This window comes from Rattus norvegicus, chromosome 3, assembly GCF_021556685.1.
Source record: "Rattus norvegicus strain SHRSP/BbbUtx chromosome 3, alternate assembly SHRSP_T2T, whole genome shotgun sequence".
Classification (NCBI taxonomy): domain Eukaryota; kingdom Metazoa; phylum Chordata; class Mammalia; order Rodentia; family Muridae; genus Rattus; species Rattus norvegicus.
In genome coordinates this window covers 151367548-151374297 of record NC_141536.1, presented here as the reverse complement: position 1 = coordinate 151374297, position 6750 = coordinate 151367548, and the positions used below count along the sequence as shown (strand labels likewise).

The window sequence follows — 6750 nt, the reverse complement described above, 5'->3', positions numbered from 1 at the left end:
CTAATGAAGACCCCATACCAGGCAAGTGGTCCTCCACCAAGACTGACCCTCAGCCATCAACTCCTATATACGCTTTTTTTTTCCTTCTCTAGACAAGGTTTCTCCTTGTAACCCTGACTGTCCTGGAACTCACTTCGTAGAGCAGGCTGGGCTCGAACTCAGAGATCCACCTGCCTCAGCCTCCTGAGTGCTGGGATTAAAGGCAAGGCCCCCATCACAGGTTTCTTTTGATTGCATAAATCTTCTGCCCTTTACCATGTATGATTCTTTTTTTTTCCTTTTTTTCAGAGCTGGGGACTGAACCCAGGGCCTTGCGCTTGTTAGGCAAGTGCTCTACCGCTGAGTTAAATCCCCAACCGATTCTTTTTTTATAATAAACTTTTTATATAATAATTTCATGCTTTTTCTTAAAATGGATCCCTCACTAAATTAAAGCAGTCCTTCACAGTTTGAATGATGAGATCTGTTTTCTTTTCCACTATTTTAGTAACTGTTGTTTACAGAGAACAGGAGCTGATGTGCACTGTGATTCAAGCTGCTTTTGTCTGGGAATCATTTCTCAAAGTCCAGAGGAATAATTTCTACTTGTGTGAAAGTTCGAAGAAAGTCTAGAAATATTCAGTCGATGGTGAAGACTGGAATCCTTCTGCTTCAAATTTTTCCTTGAATTTTAAGTAGTCTCTTTTTTGTCAAAATATTTTATCCACTTCTGGGGGCAGCTGGCCTCGAACAAGCTCCTCAGCTTCTGGCACCCAGCCGCGTCCTCCGCATTGTGGAGGCAGCGCCAGTACAGGTCGCGCGCGGGCCCCAGTGTGCCTGCTTTTTCTTCATGGATGGGGCTGCCATTCCTGCAGGGGTCACGCGGGAAACCACGTGACATGCGACCGGGGATCGGCCCAGTAGGAGCGTGGTTCGGACTGTGGTCCCTGTGCTGCAGTGTCACCCTGTGGGTCCACTAACTGCACAGCGAAACCCTATGTACACTTCTTAAGACGCTATAACAAAGTACCAGCAATTCAGTGGCTTCATGCATCACAAATGTGTCATCTTCAGATATGAAGGTCAGAAATTTCCATGGTTTCCTGGGCAAAACCAAAGGCGACAGTAAGACCTTGTCTTCTGGAGGCCCCAGAGAGAATCTACTCCTTTCTCCTTCTCTGGTGTGTAGAGGTTATTTGCACGCTCAGGCTGGTCACTTCTGCCGTTTTCAAAACCATTAACTTGGTGGGATCTGTTACACGGATCACTCCGACTCCAATCCCAGCTTCCACTGCCCCGTGTCTTCTCTGAGCCAGTTCTCTTCCTGCCTCTATGTGGGCCCTGGTGATGACATTGGTCCCATCTGCATAAGTCAAGCCAAGCTCCCTTCTTTAAGATGCCTAAGCTAAAGGCCTCTCTCTGCAAAATCTCTTTTGCTAAGGAGGGTGACATTCCCAGGTTCTAGGGATCTGGGGATCTTTAAGGGAGGGTACATTCTGCTTATCATGGGAACTCTGAAACTGAGTCAAATTCAGGAAAAAAACAAAACCCTTAGGGAACTGTGGTTAAGAAGGTAGAAAAACGGGGCTGGACAGATGGTTCAGAGGTTAAGAGCACTGTCTGTTCTTCCAGAGGTCCTGAGTTCAATTCCCAGCAACCACATGGTGGATTACAACTGTTCACATCTTCTGGCCTTGCAGGCGTACATGCAGGCAGAACGAAAGAAAGACAACAGGACAATCAAGAATGAGTGTCAGAGTAGGTAGAAATGGCGAGAATTTCAAGGAACTAAGTTCATAAGCCTTTCAGTCAGCCACCCCACACCTAAAACTCTATGTGACAAGTAAGGAGTCCACTGACACTTGTTCCAGTTCTGGAATACTCTCTGTTAAAGAGAACACACTTCATTCATTTGCCAAAGGGGTGTTGTGTGAACTATTTTCAGTACAGAGGATTCAATTGTGCACATGACCCTGCAAACTAGGGCCTTAGTCCAACTGGCCCTCTATTTATTTTATAAATGAATCTTTATTTATTCATTCATTCATTCATTCATTCATTCATTCATTCATTTAATAAATGCAGCCACATCCATTCCCTTACGTAGGGCCATGGCTTCTGTAATGGTTATTCCTGGGTGACAACTTGACTACATCTGGAATGAACTACAATCCAGAAATGGAGGGCACACCTGTGATCCAGATCTCGAGGATGAGAGACACAAGTTTCTGCCCTGGATCTTGGCTTGAGATGACACTCATTTTTGATCTAGATTTTGAGGCATGGTGGCCATGAAAAGTTTAGGCCCAGGCAAGGTAGTACATGCCTTTAATCCCAGGAGACCGAGGCAAACAAATCTTTGAGTTCAAGGCCAGCCTGGGACAGAGCAAGTTCCAAAGCCAGGAATGGTGGTAAACCTGGGCCATACCTCCTACTGGAGGCCTACATACGGACATTGGAAGAAGGAAGGCTCACTCTTTTCTGCCTGTTTGCAATTGCCAGCACATCTGTTGGAACCTACTTCTTCAGGGGCTCCATCTTGTACAGAAGCCCAGCTGAAACACCTAGCCTCGTGGGACTGAGCAACTACTGGACTCTTGGACTTCCCATTCACAGCTGCCCACTGTTGGCTTAGGTGGACTGCAGACTGAAAGTCATCACAATAAATTCCCTTAACATATAGAGACATTCCTTAAGTTCTGAGACTCTAGAGAACCCTGACTAATACAGCTTCTCTCAAGTTGTAAAAGCATCAGTAGTCATTGTGTTGATGAGCTGCTACAAAGACTGTCTGGTCCGAAACACCTAAAAACATTATTCAATTAAATTAATCAACATGCAGCCCTGGCTGGCCTATAACTGCGTAGACCAGGCTAGCTTTTGACTCATAGAGATCCACCTGCCTTTGCTTCTCAGTTTCTGGAAATAAAGGTGTGTGTGCCACCAAGTCCCACTTTATGTTTTTTTAAAGATTTCTTTTTTTAAGTGTGTGTGTATATGTATCTTTGTCTGTGTGTGTCTCTTTGTCTTCTCTGTGTGTGTCTGTGTCTCTCTGTCTCTGTGTCTCTCTGTCTCTCTGTCTCTGTCTCTCTCTGTTTCCTCTCTCTCTCTCTGTGGATATCTTTGTCTATGTGTGACTCTGTCTTCTGTGTGTCTGTGTCTCTCTGTCTCTCTGAGTATGTGTGTGTATGGTGTGTGTGTGTATGGTGTGTGTAGGTGTGTGTGTGTGTATGGTCTGTGTGTGTATGTGTATGTTTGTGTGTGTATGTGTATGTTTGTGTGTGTATGTGTGTGTATATGTGTGTGTATGTGGGTATGTATGTGTGTGTATGTGGGTATGTATGTGTGTGTGTATGTGTGTATGGTGTGTGGGTGTATGTGTGTATGGTGTATGTGTGTATATGTGTGTGTATATGTGTGTGTATGTGTGTATGTGTGTGTATGTGTGTGTGTATGTGTGTGTGTATGTGTGTATGGTGTGTGTGTGTGTATGGTGTGTGTGTATGGTGTGTGTGTATGTGTGTATGGTGTATGTGTGTATGTATGTGTGTGTGTATGTGGATGTGTATGTGTGTGTATATGTGTGTGTGTATGTGTGTGCGTGTGTGTTTTGCACATTCACTGGGGCATGGAACTGCCCCAAGGCCTTGAGCATGCTAGACAAGCGCTCTCCTCGGCCCTTGACTACTGAAACAGTAGCCAGGCAGCTCCCATATGTATTGTTTAGTTTACGTCATTTGTTTTGAATTGTTTTATTTATCAAAATGGGTGTGATTTTAAGTTTTGTGGTTGTTTTTATTATTCTTCTGGGAAAGAGGTCAAGCTAGAAGTTTTCCTGGTTCCCAGCTGAAGGACATGCTGATTTGGGAGAAAGGCTTTGTCTTTGCGTGTTCAGAAAAGGTGACTAGAGTCTGCACATCCTCCAGAGGTGTATGGATCAGGCGTGACAGAGGCAGCCCCCCTGAAGGACTAGATTCAAGAGAATCAAACAAAAAAGATAAAGATTCTTCGTGCCATCCCTCACATGCACGAGTGAAGACTCATGATTGGTTATTATTATTAAAATTGGCTCATGAAAAGGACTGTCTTTCACATGCTCAAAGAGCAGAATTTCACCCTAACGAGTCTGTACACCCTAACAGACTGTACCATCCATACAGATACCTTGATGATACCTAAATTTTCTTTTGAGATTTGTCTACTGCAGAATGTACAGCTTTCGTGAGATCCATCGTCAGACGTGCTGAACTGATGGCTTAAACTCCCGATCTCAGGGACTTTCAGCCGGATCCAGTCAGGACAGACATCAGAGACTATCACAATTGTTGGCATGGCCTTCTTAAGGCCAACCAACTCCCTCATTGTCCAAGCCCCGCCTCCCCCACCTTCAAAGATATCTCAACCCCATATTCAGCAGGAAGAAGTTATGAAAAGTCATTGTCCCAGTTCCCTGGGCTTGGGGGTCTGAAGGTGGTTATTGTAAGGTTGTCTTTCTGGGGAATTTAGAAATTACCAGAACTTAACAGGGAGAATATAGTTAGAATTGATTGTGCAGTCATAATCTCATTTGGTAGAAATCCTTATAATTGTTACTAAGTTGAAGGTATTATTCCTCACTGGTACAGAATTTGTTTTGATGCAGAATTAAGGTTTTCATTGGTATAAATTTCTTCTAGTGATACAAGAATTTTAAAAATACAAAACTTAGACCCGGTCCTTCTGTAAATGCCATTGCAACCTGATGTTAGATGACAGAATGTGCGAGTTAAGGGCCAGAGAGCAAGTTCACGGCTCTGAGCTCATTGCTAGGGTGTTTTCAATATATTTTAATTAGAAATAGCTGAGAGTAGTTATGCGTTAGAAGTCCAGATTATGTACATAGATAGTTTTCAAAAATGTCAGAAATCCACAGACTGTGACATTTAATGTTATTCAGTCACGTGTGGTTGAGACACATCTGTTCCTGACACTCCTTTCTTGGATTCAAAGAAGAAACTGAGCATTTCTACCTCCGGGTGAGTGAGGTTGTACATTGTGGCAAGGTAGCTGCTGGGCAGAAATCGCCCATTTCTTCTACAGACCTGTGCTGTCCACAGAAGGACACAAGATACAGGATAGTTGACAGCTTAGTTCTGCCAAGACACAGTAAGCCAGTCTTCCGTAATTCCTGTTATACAAGGTCTGTCAGAGAATCCTGGACCACACACCTACATCTGATGCTCTGATGGGTTGAGATCCAGGGGGCCGTATAGGTCTGCGGCTGTCTCTACAGATTGTCTCAGTTCTGGGAGCTGTGTTAGGCTTCCTATGTTTTCAGATAATATAAGTCATCCTCAGATTTCTGAAGGGGTTGAAGACTAACCGTAGTATCTTAGCCAACCCAGGCTATTGAGAGAATATATTTGAGAGGACGGTTTTTTGGTAGTGTACAAACTCAACTAGGACCTAACAGATATGGAATCACAAGCCTTTTAAAGTTAGGATAGATAACAGAGGTTAGGTGTGTCTCATACTTCATAAATTACAAAATGGTAATAGCTATGCTCAATTTAAATTTGAAAGGTTTATTTATTTATTTTTTATTTATTTATTTTTTATTGGGCAGAAAAGGTGAGATGTAGCGGAATTTCCCCCTGATTGGTAAAATAATCAATACAAGAAGCCAATCACTGGGTGAGCTTCCGGGTCCAAGAGAGGATGAGGGAAGGCAGGAGGGAACCTTGGACTGCCGGCTGGAGGTGGTTAGTGCGGGTGGACCCGCCACCCGTGGATTTCTTTCTTTTTTTTTCTTTTTTCTTTTGGTTCTTTTTTTCGGAGCTGGGGACCGAACCCAGGGCCTTGCGCTTCCTAGGTAAGCGCTCTACCACTGAGCTAAATCCCCAACCCCCACCCGTGGATTTCTAACATAGAATAGTTGGTGAGATTAGGATTCTAGGTTCCGTGCCCAGAGATTGTGTTATCTGTTGATTCTAAGCTAAGATTGGCCTGTATTTTCCATTTCTTGGTGATTCAACTGAGCTCCAGGGAAAGGCAATCGCAGCAGAGCCTGGATTTGCGAGAGTGCACCCTAGCTAGCTGCGGACATTTGGGAGTGCTAAGCAGGTTCGGTGGCAGCTAGCGGCAGGGAGGAGAGAGCAATCTTGGAGCTCTGGAGAGGCAGACCCAACTTTGGTAGGACAGGGTTTGGCAAAATGGGAAAAAATGCATCTCGGCCTATGAACAGACCAAGACAGCCGGCCTGGCCTGAGAGAGCGTGGACTGATTTAATATTACAGGCAACACCTATATAAGTCACGCCCCATTCAGTCCCATAGCCTTCCTTTTCTACCTGATTTTATCAGCTTTTCTTCTGAATATGTCAAACATACACCCATAGTCCCCCTTCATTGAACAGCTCTCTGTTTCTGGAACATTCTTTCTTACAGCCTGCTCCCTGGCCTTATTCTACTTTCTGTTCCAAGTTCCCAGAGGCACCCCTCCCACCCCTTGTGTCCTCCCTGCATTCTGCATTCTGCATTTTCATTCCCCGGCCCCGAGCTCCCCCCACCTCCTCCCGCTTCGCCCCATGCTGTGTATTCGCTTCTCTGTTTTCTTCTTCCGTGGAGCTTCTCAGCGCCTTCACCAGGGAGCAAGCAGCGAGTCTTCTTTCTCTGTTCCCAGCACTTACAGAAGTGTGGAGGCACTCTGCAGTCTCAGCTAGTGGGATGCCATTCTGGGCTTGTTCAGAACCCAGGACATGGAGTTCTGCCGGAAGAGTTTCACATGTCTGGG

General features: G+C 44.8%; 1 pseudogene; it reads right to left on the bottom strand.

The window, feature by feature from the left end:
- Positions 1-608: 608 nt before the first annotated feature.
- Coa6-ps1 (cytochrome c oxidase assembly factor 6, pseudogene 1) lies at positions 609-846 on the bottom strand (annotated as a pseudogene).
- Positions 847-6750: the final 5904 nt, after the last annotated feature.